Raw genomic sequence first — 14310 nt, 5'->3', positions numbered from 1 at the left:
AAGGGAAGATACAGATCAAGAGTGAGAAAATATGAGAGGAAGTAAAAGAATACTTTTGAAATTATTATTCAGAGAAAAAGCAAACAAGAAAGGTGTGTTTAGCAGTTTGGACAACAAATTTTGGAAATTATATTGTCAACATGGCAAAATGACTTTCAGAAATTAAAGTAGATCAGGATTTCATAATTGTTTAATTGTAAAGCATGTGTGAAATTATGATTGTGTGCAGACAACATAATTTTAGTTTTCTTGGTCATTTTTTCTCATGAGGTGGTACTACATATTTTTAGAGAAAGGGCGTTTTCTGTTTACCTAAAGTTGTGTTGAAAGCCTGGAATACAAAATAAAGTTTTTAACATAATCTTTTAATTCTAAAGTTTAAAATTTTACGTTAAAAAGCTATTAAAAAGAAAGCGGACAAAATGCCTACTCCATTAACGTCAATGGCAGTTTTATTATTAGCTGTGACATGGGTACTGTTTCACCCTTAGTTTTCCCAGTCACACATTCAGGAACCATATTAGAGCCATTCTCATTATTAAAATAAGAATAAAAAAGCACGGGTTTGATGCCTTCCTGAAAGATAAAATGCTAAATTGCTTCAGTCCACTTTGGAGAAGTGAACACATTTTCGTTATTTCTAGATCTTTCATGTGAAGAAGTACTGCAAATGTCAATCTGACCTTGTCAGTTTAAATACTGTCTTTTGCAAAAGATTGCAGGCTACCACCAGTCTAGAGAGCAAGGTCTCTCCTTACCATCCAATTATTGAAATCCGGAAGGAATGAAGAGTTCCAGTCCACTACTAAATAATTAACACTCCCCTGGCTATTTCTGTGATCAGCACCTAATCTGAAAGACTGTGGTTTAGGATGGCTGAATTCTTCAAGCACACCACAGAAAAAATACAGTAGAGGGCCTATACAAGGATTCTCTGCAGCAGCAGTAAATATGATGATTTTAAATACAACCGATAGTAGCAGAGCTCCTATTATTTTTAAAAAGGATATGTTGTGGTTTATAAAGAACAAGTTTCTACCCAACTTGCACACAGTGAGCAAAGGACACGTTAACTCCTTTTCCCAGTACTGCCTCTAATGACGGGGCAGAATTTTGTGTCAGCTTTCTGGAGAAAGGAGAGACTCCTTCACTCTTCCTTTTCTACCAAGAAAATAGGTTTCTAGTAGAATTGCGAATAGTTATGTCACTTTCTTACTCGATATATTTACAGTATAGGAAGGTGCAGGACTATCCACTCAGACCAACTACTGATTTTCTGCCATAAGGTGATGGGGAGCTATCCAGTCTTAAAGTTTGTGTGTAAGTGGTACACTACAGCTTAGTATAAATGTAGGATAATCAAGAGATATTAAGATAATCTGCTTAATAATTGTATTTTTTAGGTCACCAGATAACAATAATACTTTGATGCCTAATTATAGGACTTGACTGATAGAGGATACCAGAAAGATTTTCAAAGGGGCAAGAGGGAGGTAAGTGTACAAGTCCTACCTGAAACCAATAAAGTAAGATGCCTTTCAAAACCTCTTTCCTGAATCTTGTTACTTTTACTCCTAATTTGTTGCTGATGCCAAAACACAGGTTACACAGATGGCCTTCTGCGAATCAGACCCAGATTACTGCATCTGTCTTTGTTCTACTCTTTCTCATCCCAAAGGTGCATTAAGACCATGCTGAGTATTTGCCAGCAGTTCAAAGCTTAAATCAAGTTTTTTATGTAATTTGACATATTTTGTCTAAAAATAAATGCAGATAATATTGATAATTTAATTTATAATCTCTGTGAGATTAATTAAAAGGTAATTTCTGGGTGCTCCCTATTAATAATTCCATATTTCCTGATAGACTCATTAAATGATATTTGTTTGTTGTCACAGCTAATAGCTTGATAATAACTGCAGCCTAAGCTAATTGGCTTCACAATACTGTTACTGAGTTTTGTTGAATTATTAATAAGGAGCATCTTTAATACAGTGATTCACGCTAAACTGTATTCATATTCATACTATTCCTTTTGGCTACAACAAGCCCTTCTCTTCTGTTTGGATATTCTTTTCATTTTGGCATCTACTTACATGCAGTAAATACTGCTGATTAACTTTTGATCTCTTCATCTACCTATAGTCCTGTATAACTCAGTATTTTTGGTGTGTCTTTTGAAGATAATCTGTGTATTATCTTTTAACTCTTTTACCTTCCAATAGATAGGTTTCAATATTAGTTGCAATCCAGTCTTACTAGTGTATGTGGGTACATCTGGCATAAGTACAGTGAATGTAATAATTTACTTCATATCTCAGATGTCATTCATTGTACAATGAGTTTTTTCATGAGCCTTAATAGCAATGGACAATGGCACAACAATTATTAACAGAATTACATTGTTTAAAAATGTGTGTTTATATTTTTTTCAAAGGAAAAAGTAAAGGAGAAATATGTTGTTTATTGCATGTAAAAGAAAATAGAAACCATTTCATAAAGTCTGTAAATACCTTCTCTTTTGACTGCATTTAGCTCGGTTGTGTACATCTGAAAAAACTGCGTTCACCCATGTTCAGTGGAAACTTTGATAAAATACAACAGTGAATATTTCCAAATGCTTAATTCATCCTGAGGACACTTCATCTTAGTATTGCAAACCTGCTTGAGGTAAACTGCTCTTTGAAATATCTGGCTATTGGGGACAATTTTGTGATAGAAGGTACAGAAGATATCCCAGTTTTTGTCTTCCCACTGATGACACACTGCCCTTGCAGTGGAACGGCCTAAAACACAGAGAGGCATTGAAGAAGGAGTAGGCTGTAATAAAGGCAAGGGGCTCAGGGAAAAAAGAAGGAGCATAGGAGAGGAACTGGAGATCAGGTGCTAGCTGGGGCCAATGTGGTAGGAGTGAGTTTTGCATATGGGAATCACAGGGTGGATAAAGATCTTGGAACAGCTGAGTGGGGAGGAGTGACCAGTTAGCTTCAACAGGCTAGACCTGAGAACGGGAAAGATAGGAAGAACTGTGAGGCTATGATTTTGGAAAATTTGAAAAAAATAGACTATGAACAGAAAAAGCACTTACGTAGGGAGAAGAGGACTTTTTCCTCAAGAAGACTAGTACTAAGAACTCACAGAAGAGGGAAAGTAAAAGGAGTAAGGAGAGAAACACCTAGGTCTGCCATAGGGAAACACTGTTAATGATACAAGTAGCTGAGAGGAAAGGCTGGGAATGGCTGGGAAAGGAGACAAGGACTGATCTAAGGAATACAGTGAGGAATACGAACTTAGTCAACATAGGATGCTAGAAAGATTCAAATGTAGAGGCAAGGAGAGGGAGAGAGGGCTTAGCAGAGTAACAGGCTGAAAAAGACAGGGCAAAAAAAGCAGTACCCACAACAGTCTGCTAAAATAGAACCAATGGCTCCAGCATGACTCCAGCTGAAAAAATTAATGCCCAAATGTGTATTTAACATGCTCTAGTGGATGTCAATTTAATTCTGTTGCTAGTTACTGTTAGTCCTCTCGTCAGAGATCTGTGTTGCAGATCTGGATGTAGTGTATGATATAATCCCACATCATAGTTATGTGGATTTTTTAGATAAACCTAGAATATTATACATCTACACACATAAACAGCTATGCAATATTGACATTGTAAAACCAGAAGACTTTAAGAGTTAAAAACAACCAGAAGATTAGGATTATCTTTGCAAGTAGTTGTATACTTATGTACCATTTTTTTTCCATGGGAACTTTGCCTTATTCACTCCACAAGATCAAAGGACTCATTCAATCAACATGTATGCAATACTGTATTCTATCCACATTGCTCAATTTGATGGCCCAAGATTTATTTAATGTAAGCTGTACCAACTCTATTATTCAAGCTCTAAATTTATTAATTTCCATATTGACATTTCTGTGACATTCTTCAGTACACTGAGTGCTCCACAAATATTAATTAATTTTCACAACATCCTTCTGCTTCTAATATTTGACTAGCTGAAAGTGCATTAATGCTTCTTTCTCTGTATATTCTTGTGTATAATTTCCAGCTATCCTACACAAGCTCTAAAAATCATGTGTTTCTTAGCAAAACTACACTCTTTCTGTAAAAATATAGAATTGCTGTTTGATTCTCTCCATGTCTCTTTTTATGGGCGGTAGAACCAAAACAGATGATACTATACATTGCAGGCTTATTCAATGTATTTGACCTATATAACACCATGTCATGTCATGTTTTACATACCTTGCACATTTGAGAACATAAACATAGGATACTTTGGGTTGGAAGGGACCTTTAAAGGTCATCTAGTCCAATGCCCCTGTGATAAGCAGGGACATTTTCAACTAGAGCAGATTGCTACTCAGAGCCCCATCCAACCTGACCTTGAATGTTTCCAGGGATGGGGCATCTATCACCTCTCTGGGCAGCTTGTTCCCGTGTTTTGCCACCCTCATTGTAAAAAATTTCTTCCTCATATCTGGTCTAAATCTACCCTTTCTCAGTTTAAAGACATTATGCCTTGTCATATCACAACAGGCCCTGCTAAAAAGTTTTGTTCCCATCTTTCTTATAAGCTCCCTTTAAGTACTGAAAGCCACAATAAGGTCTCCCCAGAGCCTTCTCTTCTCCAACCCCAACTCTCAGTCTTTTTTCATAGGAGAGCTGTTCCATCCATCTGACCATCTTTGTGGCTCTCCTCTGGACCCACACCAACAGGTTCACTCCTGCCTTGTGAAGTTCAAACGCTTAAGACTTTCAATTGCCAATTTGTTTGTCAATTTTTTTAAGCTTGATTCTTGTGGAAAGGGCTAAGTTAAATTTAAATACTAGCTCAGGAATGGGAATGCTACTAATATGAGAAGCTGGAGGTTGACAGAGTGTCTGAGATTTGTGTTCAGCAATTAAGGTAACAAAAAAGAAAAAATGCTTCCAAAAAAGTAGCTTGAACACTGTTCAGAGGTTTTCAGGAGTAGAGTGAATTAGTGGGACAGTAGGTAAATTCAGTCAGAGGGATTTTTTTTGTAGAACTACTCAGGAAATCACGGTGGGGTTTTTTGAATGTATCTATAGCTGCAGTGCCTTCCAGGAATTTAAATTTGATCATCCAAACCAAGAGGACCTCTGAAAAGGAAGCAACAGGCTCTCTGCCTAGGCACTAATCCATGAGAATAAGAGGAAGTCAATTATATATACTTGATTCCCCACTTCAGCTTTTGCAGCATCTAGAGGAAACATAAGTACTAATCCTCTGATTCCCTGCCCTGGGGTCAAATCCCAATGTAGAAATAAGAGTGAGATTGTAGTAATTGTGAACAAAGCAACAGACAAGAATTACTAACCTTGCCCACAATGCCTCAGAGTATCAGAACATTCTTACTATTTTCAAAGAGTAAGAATGTTCTTGAGTATATCCAGCCTTTCCTTCATGAAAAATTGTTCATGAAGCACAGAGAACAGAGGAGATTATGATGACATAACTTGCAGGCCAAGCCATTGAAATTATAGCCTCATGAGAAAGAATGGGAATCAGAAGGTTTCTTTCATTTTACTTTTTTTTTTTTAAAAGAAACCCTCCCTTAGTCCAGCGGTGTGCTCTTTACCATTTAGAATGACTGGTAGCTGAGAGAAGCAGACTAATTGTGTATAAATGATACAGATGCAAGGTGGTTTTGCAAAAACAAGAGAACATTTTTTTGCCTAATAACACTCCCCAACTCTAATCCATCTATGAACAGATCACTACCAACAACAGCAGCAGCAGCGAAAAGACTTCTAGCTAAAAAGTCTAAGTTGCATGGTATGCGAAAGTTGTATTGTTTTTGTAACAATATAATCTCAAGCATTATCTGTGTAACTGATAGAGACCTCCACCCCACAATAGCTTAATCCCCTATATGCAGGATCCACAAGCAGAATGGATTTTTATGGTGGATTTTACCAAAGTGTATTTTAGTTTCATGACATTTCAATTAAACAATGGAGTGCAGTTATCTCTTTACTGGCAGACAGGCAGTCCACGTTAGCTCAGATCTGCTTTGCTGAGCTGTGTTCGGCTTCTCAAAGCATTTGACTGTTTTGAGATTTCACCAGACACCCCTGGCTCCAGCACCACGACACAGAAAGTGGGATGCACAACACCTGCTGCTTTCCGCATTTTGGCTGCTGCTGCTGCTGCTGCTTAAAATCTACTGCTTTCTACAGAAACTGTTTACAAGTATTTCAAAGGTTAGCATAGCTCTGTGTATGTATGGTTTGTAGCGTACACATCTTACCAGGCCACTCTCTCCCCCCATCCCTTTTTTACGATGGAAAAGTGAAAATTAGTGGCTTTGTTTTCACCTTGTTTGCTCAGAACGCCTAAAAATCATCAACAATGGTATTTCAGACTATATTACCATGTGCAGTTTTACATCCTGCTGTAACTTCCTGCCACAGAGGATGGCACACGGGGCCACTCAGTCCCTGCATGGCAGAGCTGGCATGTCACACACTGATAGTGCAAGGCACTAAATCTGATTTAATTGCCATTTAAACCTGGAACTCCTGATGGAGCCAGAAAATCCTTGATGCTGGGAGATGTTTCAAGTCGGCGGTGCCCCTTCCTCGATGCAGACAGATCTCAGATCTGAAAGGTCGTGCACAATTACGCTGGAGCCCTTGACTCTGAATCTCCAGAAAACGACCAATGTGCGTAGGCTCTCCTCCTCCCTCTGAGGGCTTTCAGGACTTGGTATCAGTGAAATACAAGGTTTGTCTTTCAGAAGTACTGGCTAAAACGAGAGCTGGGACTTAACATGAGAAAAAAAGATACAACATTCATTCTTAGAAATTAAGCATCCCTCACTGTGCAGGCCATCTAAAGATTCCAGACTGTATTTACATTTGGTCCATGGTTTGGGACCTCTCTAAGTAGGACAAAACCTTTCTTGTTGTGGCAGTGGAGCATGTAGAGACTGGTATGGGGAATTGGTTTGTATTGTGATTCTACCATACATTACAATCTTACGTCATGCTTGTGTCATTTGGGCATAATGCTGTATCACTCTTGTAAATAAAAATTCCAATGTAATATCAAATATCTACAGGTAAGTAAATCTGGTATTAAAACATGAAACCCTCCTGCCATCTCAGACCTGTTGGATAGACCAGAGCCTGTAGGTCAGGACATAGAGCTACCACATCTCCTTGGTACTACAGGGCAAACAAGCTCCAGCTGGCCCACAAGTCACTGACCTCCTTGTCCCTGTAGCACCAAGGAGACCTGGAACAAGCAGGATCAAGGCAAGCAGAAGTGAGTGACTGCTGTCCTTTGGGTAGCGCACTAAGGCGTCTCTTTGCTGAACCATGGACCAGATCACTCAACTTGGCAGGAAAAGGCAGAAGGTTAAGAAATGGGACATCTGGGATGTTGTTTTAGGCACATGAGCCATTGCTGGTGCTCATGCAAATGATGACACACAGTGGAGCCCATGGAGCAAAACGACAGGGTAGAACCCATGGAGGTGGACTCACTGGTATTCCCCATAGGAATATGTTCTCACCCTTGAGCACAGGCAAGAGGTCTGGTCATTCATACATAGGTCAGTGTGCAACACCAGTGATCACTAGTGCTCATCTGAACGAGGGTGGGGAATATCACCAGGCAACAGAGCCTCTCCTTGGAAGAAGTCTTAGAGGAGATGGGCACAGGTGATGTGCTTATGAAGCTCATGTTGTGGGCTATTTACAGGGATAATCGGATTATATCTATGTTAACAATAGGAGGAGAGTGTAGCTTTATACTGCAATAATGCTAAACTCCTGCATTGCAAATCGTGGCCATACAGAAGCTAGTAGTTTGCCTTTCCTCTGTTATTGAATGACATCTACACTGTAAGAATGCCAGACACAGTGAGTCATTAAGAGCATCAGTCAGCATAATTTTCAGGCTCTTTCCTCTTTTTGTAATAAGCAGAAGCAGGACTTTGGAAATGTCTCTTTTTCTTTTGGGTTGGTAGATTCTGTTTTTTCTTGGGTCTTTGCAGTTTCACCTTAATTTTTGTTGTGCTGTTCCTGGTTCTAGTTTTCTTATTAGGACTGAATCATTGATTCCCTTGCCAGTTTCTCATTATTGCAGAGATACCAGCATTTCAGCTTTCAGAAGTGTCGCTTCTGAAGATGAAAAAGTAGTTTGCTTTTAATATCCTTAAAATTGTCTGTAATCAGATCACTGGGTTATTTGGCTAAATTAATGGAAACAGAAGTATATGAATCTGAGAAAGCACAACAAGCAAGGCAGAAATGCACACAGCTAACACCACTTCTAGCATCCATTTCAGGGAGTATATTTTCCATATTATCTTCCCACTCCTTTTGCATTGCTTTAACACAGATCGTGACCATCAAATGGTATATAAGGCATATGCTGTTGTTTTTAAGCATAAGCATATGGGTACTTATGTAATCTTATTTAGTGCTAGTTTGTAATGATACTATTAATGCTTGGGGTTTTGGCCAAATTTCCCTGAACTTCTGCTGTCCCATTTTTACTGTATGGCAGAGAGGCGTGTAAGAAAAGAAGCTTGAATATATCCCTATTTACATATCTTTATTTCTGAAAAATATTGAATTATTATTGTATTATACTAATAAAGTAGGCTTGGATTATATGAAGTAATTAGTTGTTTGGTAAATCACTTAACAGGGAACTGAAATTAGCTAGTATACTTGTTTAATTAGTTGGCCAGCAAGTGGAGGCTATCCACTGGAGAGGAGGGTAGACTAAAGTATTTAAAAATGCTTGAACAGTCCTTCCGTTAAGGTGATATTATAGCAGCCATGAAGAGGATAGTGTTTTCTATCATACAAGCACAGAATGCTTTTGTTTCTGCTCTTGGTCCAAATTCCATTTTGACAAATCGTTGTTCATTATTTCTATTCCACTATTGGAGTGTCAGGAATAAAATTAATGAATTTATAAACCAATTTCATAATTGTTCAAGCTTTTTACTGATAATTTTTCTCTACAATCTGCAAAATAAGTGGTTTGTTACCAAACAAGCTAAGCGTGTTCAGACTGGATCTTTTACGAAGAAGTAATTATTTGCATAACACCAGATATGCTGATTTAATTACTTCCAATGTGAATCTTATGATCTGAAGCAACCTGACCTGTACAAGAAAATTTTTCTATGCACAAGTAAGATTGAAGTCAAGAAAGTTATAGAACATACTCTATACAGAAATAGCCTAAACCTGAATTGTTTGTTGTTTTTTTTTTTAATTTGAATTTTTGTTTCATTTGAATTTGAATAAACTCAAGCATTTTGATAGTTATTAAGAGGAACTGAAGTATGGTATTTATTTATTTTCTGTTCTTTTTCTTACATAAAAGTGACTAGCAATTATGTCTTTGAATAAAACTTGGTTTTCTTTCTGACCAGTGCTTAGAGCTCTGGTGCACTCAGTTTTTTAGGAACACTAATACAGCTTTTGACAGAAGCACAAGGTGATGACTCCTCACTTGGCAGATAAAAGACGTACTGTTCAGTTGTGGCCCTAAATTTATTTTAGTTCAATCAGTAAACAGGGGCCCAGCATGGACTTTGCTGATTAAAAGCAAAACTGAAAAAACTGAAGCTGGGTGTGACAATGTTCCAACTTGTAACAAGTTCATCACATGGGTTTCTGTTTCCTTTTACTTTCAGCTCCTGATAGCTATTGGCTTCAGGAATCCCAGTGCAGAATATTACTGTTTCATTGTGGTGATTTAACTCCATCCCAGCCAAAACCAGGACACCTAGGAAGGGATTTCTGTCCTCCTCTCAAATTCCTAGAGACTTAATACCCCCTGCCCAAATGTTTGCATCTTACCAGTTCTTTGTTTTACTGCTCATGCCTTTACTATGTAGGAAGACCTATCTCTGCAGGCGTTTGCTTATGCAAGTACTCTCAGTGTGAGCGATCAGTCAATGGAACTAGCATATGTGATGAATAATCACACAGGTGAGGATTTCCAGGAGGTGGCTGCAAGTATATTGCATATCTTCACATCCCCTTCCCTATTTTTGTCTCATGTGTACTCTTGTGTGTCCCTTCTTCATGTGTTGTCTGAATGTACTTCAAACAGCATTGTACTGAAAAGTTACTAATCATTTTCTGATTATTAACTTCAGCTACCTCAAGGAATGCCTTCTTTAATGTGATTACTACTATTAAAAGCAGTATAAATCTGTTAAAACAGCTTTCTTTCAATATATCATAATTTTAGGTAGTTATACTAGTACAAGATCTTGAAGGAAAACTTGGAGAAGTGAATTTCCTTGCCATGAGACATTTCTCACATTACTGCAGTCTTATCCATTAATAGCTTAGTATAATTTTTATGTTCTAAATTTTCCCAAAATTAAAAAACAAAAGAAGTTCAAGCTTGCTAGGCCTGAAAAAAGCTTTCTAAAACAAGTGTGTCTTTTGGTGACTTCTGATGGAAAGCTTGCATCTGTGTGTGACAACAGCATTTGACTTCGGGTGACAAAATGTTGAAAAATCCCCAGCTGAAATTCCTGGTGTCAGACTGAGCGGCCAGATGTGATGTGATGGATTCATCGTTGTAATCAACAAGAAGTGAGAAAACGTTGGTGGAAAGTCTGTGGTCAGGATGAAAATTGAATATAGCAAAACTGAGCCTGTACTCAACAGCTAGACTGATCAAATATGTTTCTCCTCGTGTTCTTCAGAAGTTAAACACAGATAAGATGGACACAGACTAACAGAAGGTCAGAAAAATGTAATCATCCTCTGAAGTTTAGCCATTGAATGTGACTGAATAGGAATTTTTTCCTGTGAGAAACTTACTGATTAATCCCTGAGCCAATTGTGTAGTGTTTTCTGAGGCTGCAGAATCTGTTCTTTTGGCACTAACTTACCTGTCATCAACTTCTGCATACTTTATCTAGAAGAAAATTTTTAGTAGTATCTTCTCTACTTCTTTAAAAAAGAAGTTGATTCTGGAAGGGCAGAACAGGCCTTTTAACATCCAAGAGGAATTTGGCTCCAGATTCTGAAGCATCAAAGTGAGCTAAATCCCATTTAAACAAGCTTTCTTACACTTTAGGTGGAAAGCTGCAAACACAGAGAGCTTGTATAGGCAATAGGTGGCAGACTGCTCCCAGTAATCAGTAGGTAGCTGTGACTCAAGCCTTTCTTAATGCCTATGCAGCTGTAGTTAAAATGTAAGGAGAGATGTAAAGGTGGAGAGAATCCTAGGGTTCAAACAGACTACCTACTTTTATAAAGCATGCCAGGGATACTCTGGTTGGCTCTTGCCAGGAGCAGAGATGTTGCTTCTATGCACCCTGAACTATCAGTTCCTAAAGTAACTGTAAAGGCAGCTTATCCTGCCCTGCAGCAGCTGGATGACCTTGATCTTGCTTTGGAGGATTTGCCACTTGTGCATGGTAAGCTACTTCTCTCATGGCTTTGCCACCTCTACAAAACAGTATGCCTTAGTTTACTCACTACTTGGGAATCCCTCTTAACTCCAGATACCTCAAGAAGTTTTTTAAACCAAAATAGAGTTTAACACATGAATTATTATATCTGAAGATGTCTACAGATAAACCAAGGCCTTCACTACTCTCTGCATATATGTGACATAAATGATGTGCTAAAGCATTCTCCAAACAGCAGTCCATCCCATTAAAATAGCTTCTGTACAGTACCAAAAAAAATGTCATCCAGTCTTGACAAAGTTTTTTCATGCTTGCCATTCCCTAAATGACGCTAATGTAGAACAAATCTACTTTTCTCTATTTAACAGATTTTTTTCAAACTTAAATTCACCTTGAGGGGTTTCCACGATGTTCTGCTGCTAATAATTAATGCACCTAGGGAAATACCTTGTGCTTTAGCTTCTGTCTCATATCTTTTATTGCAAGGGAAGCTTGTGGTGCTTCTACAGACTGTCTCTCCCATCACATTTGTTTCTTATGCCATTATTTTGCTGACTGCCAAGGGCTTTAGCTAGAATACACTGAGTCATTTCATTACTCACCTAGGACTGGGCTGCTGTATCAAGGTAGAGGACTGCCCAAAGACTGCTGAAAACCACACAACCCAATAGCTGGTAAACACCTGGGGGAGCTGCTCATCCACTACATGAAAAGATTGGATCTGATTTATGGAATGATATGCTTAGCATTCACCAGATTATCTAGGACTAGTTTTGTCACCAGACAAGATTTAAAAGTAGAAGAATCTATAAACATAGATTTTTGTAATGGGAAAAGCATTATAAAACTACAAAATAACCAAACATTATGAAAATTATGTTTTTATTAATATTATGCTATTTTTAAAAGTATACCTCCTCAGGTGCTTCTATATTTAAGCTGGTGTCTAAGACTGATCCTTTAAGCTCTGCCAATGGTTACTGGGGCATCACATGGGTATGCAGAAACTTTTTGCTTTCCTTCTCAGGCTATTTAACATTTCTACTGCATGCTTTGGTTAGACTAACATTATGCCATTAGTCTTCAAGATACTTTCTCCTGCTTATATCTTCCCTGAAAAATAATGGAATATACATCATGAAACATGCAGATTGTCGGAGCTCCCTTCCATTTGCAGTGTAAGCTTGCTATCGGTTTTGCATCAATTGCTTAGCGTATAAATGAAAGATTGATTTGAGAATGTGGTGTCCAGCTGTGCACAGTTCCCCTTCTTCCTCCCTCATACACTCTTATTCAGACTTAGGGGCAATCCTGAGTGATCCGGTCACAGTAACATTTACTCGTTACTACTAACTACATGCACATGTAAGCATGTGGCGGAAAACAAAAACATCTCCAAGAACAGAAAGAATAGCTTCAGAACCATCCCAATCATTTCCTGACAGAAGACCTCATATTCAGAAGTGTTAGATTTTATTATTATAAACCTCCCCAAGTCATACTATTCTATGACCATTCCTATAGTATTTCCAGTTGTCTTTGGATTTGCTTTGAACAGGTAGGAGTCTGTAAAATGCTTCTGACTCAGCAATGCAGTTCTTTTAAAGTTTATCATTATTATTTCAGGTTATTTGGTCTCTTTCTTGAACAATCAAGGCCTGTCATCATCAAGAGCCTCATATCAGTGTTTGTGTTTTCTCTGATAACAAACATACTTAGGACTACATTCTAAAACTACATTCTAAAACAGAAAGATATGTCATTATAAACTCAACAAACATGCTCAAGAAGAGCCAGAGTGTGTTTGCACTCTCCAAAGTGGCAGTTACTTCACTGAAATAAAGAAGAAAGTTTGCCTAGAGCGCTTAGTCTGCTTTTGATAATGCAAGCTGCGGTTTTGAAAATCTCCTAGTGTTCTGTTCAGAGATACTTGCCTGAAGCAACAACTAAATAATTATTAAGTAATGGTGCTCTTGCCTGCAATTCTGCATAAAATAGGATTTTTCGTAAGGTTCAAGTGAGACAGTTATTAATGACAACAGCACTTCATGATGGAGAATGGTCTCCTTTACAGAGAATCTGAACTAAAATTACAGTGAAACATCATCCAGACAACCAGACCAACAAAGACAGTTGCAACTCAGCTAATGGATTTTTTACGATATTGATATTATTGAATGTAGTCAGAAAGGGAGAGACATAAATCAGCAGAGACTATGCTTTGGTACATACACTAAGGTTGAGTGTGGTAGTTAGAATGGAGGGTTGAGGGCATTAAAGACCCATTTGGTTCACATCTATGACCAAATAGTTTTGATGGTTAAAACATGTAGGTGTAAGCAACTGCAGCTTGTGTTGCTCACTACAGTTTAGTATATTTGTTGTTCTTCACCTCCATCCTACCAGTGATTCAGAAGTGAGAGCAAATAGCCATATAAGAGAAGACAACTGAATAACTGTACTGGAGACAGGCCAACCACCACATAGTGCTGCTTAATATATCCTGTCTTTGCCAAATCCAATCCATTCCAAACAATGAAGTGAAAATTAGGCCTTCGTTTGTCAGAGGAAGATTGTCATCTGCGTATTTGAAGAGTCTGAACTTGCAGATTAATGTGGTTTTTGATCCATATCTTCCTTTACCAAGAAAAGAGGACTCTTTCTTGTGCATAAATGGATTGATGAAGCTCTCTTCCACCTGAATATCGCAGAAGATACACAAGACTGTCATGAAGGGCTGCTTATATCAGTAGCAAATGGTCTCGTCTTTTTACAAGTGTAACATACTATGTTTGAATTGTTCATTTAACTCTTCTGCCCTGGAGGAGGTGGCCTGTACTGTAAAAATACATCTGTCTTAATTTT

At 38.1% G+C, this 14310-nt stretch overlaps 1 long non-coding RNA gene across 1 annotated transcript in view; it reads left to right on the top strand.

Moving 5' to 3' along the window:
* The window catches only part of LOC130148091 (uncharacterized), a 29260-nt gene that overhangs the window by 1665 nt on the left and 13285 nt on the right, over nt 1-14310 (top strand). Inside the window, exon 2 of the long non-coding RNA XR_008821468.1 lies at nt 1404-1493. This is a non-coding gene — a long non-coding RNA (uncharacterized LOC130148091). The remainder of the gene's footprint in view (nt 1-1403; nt 1494-14310) is intronic.

Source organism: Falco biarmicus, chromosome 4, assembly GCF_023638135.1.
Source record: "Falco biarmicus isolate bFalBia1 chromosome 4, bFalBia1.pri, whole genome shotgun sequence".
Lineage (NCBI taxonomy): Eukaryota > Metazoa > Chordata > Aves > Falconiformes > Falconidae > Falco > Falco biarmicus.
This window is presented reverse-complemented; position numbering and strand designations above follow the sequence as displayed.